Consider the following 966-nt stretch of genomic DNA (forward strand, 5'->3'; position numbering starts at 1 on the left):
CAGGGCGTCGCTGTCTCCAGGACTCACGGCGGGTTAACATCACGATTCTCGGTTTATCGGTCTGACCTCTATCGTGCGCAGTGGCGGTCCTAGCTTATTTGGAGCTCTGGACCAAATAAGGCCCGGCCCCTCCCATTTACCCACCCCACAAAAAGCGTTTGTTCACATCAACTAAGCACTATTTCAAACAGTACCACACACACACACACACACACCCAGGATATACACACACACACACACACACACACACAGAGTCTTTTCGTTGTCTGCTGGATTTTAGTTTTTTAACTTTATAATATTAATAAACAAAGTAGTTGTCTGTATTTAAAACAAAATAATTTGGATTTGTAGTATTGTTGTAGTATTGTTGTAGTATTGTTGTAGTATTATTGTAGTATTGTTGTAGTATTATTGTAGTATTCTTCTTCACTACAGCCTCCATCTCCTCCATCTCCAACATTCAGTAACAAACAACCATCAACATGTCCAAACCATCTCCACCTTCACCTTCATCTCCACCTTCATCTCCACCTTCATCTCCACCTTCATCTCTGCTCGTGTCGTTCCTGATGAAGACCTCAGCATCTTCATCTCCTACAGTCTATTTTAACTGATGTCACTGCTGTTTTATAAACATTTTCTAAATTGAACTGTTCAAAATATTTGTTGTTTGTTTCACTTCATTTTACACTGATTCGTGAGTGGAGCTGAAGCTGAAGCTGAAGCTGAAGGTGAAGGTGAAGGTTTCGTCCCTGCAGGACGGTAGTGAGACCTGCTATGATGTGTGACGTCTGATGGACAGATGTCAAAAAGATCATCAGTGACATCATCAGTGACATCATCAGTGACATCATCAGTGACAGACTGGAGCTTCTTCCTCCTCAACATCATCTCCAACAAATCAACAACCAGTAAAGGCACCAGACATGAGCTGAAACAGTCAGAACAGTCTGACCCCCCCACCCC

The sequence above is a fragment of the Cynoglossus semilaevis genome, chromosome 8 (assembly GCF_000523025.1).
Source record: "Cynoglossus semilaevis isolate Cse_v1.0 chromosome 8, Cse_v1.0, whole genome shotgun sequence".
Taxonomy (NCBI): domain Eukaryota; kingdom Metazoa; phylum Chordata; class Actinopteri; order Pleuronectiformes; family Cynoglossidae; genus Cynoglossus; species Cynoglossus semilaevis.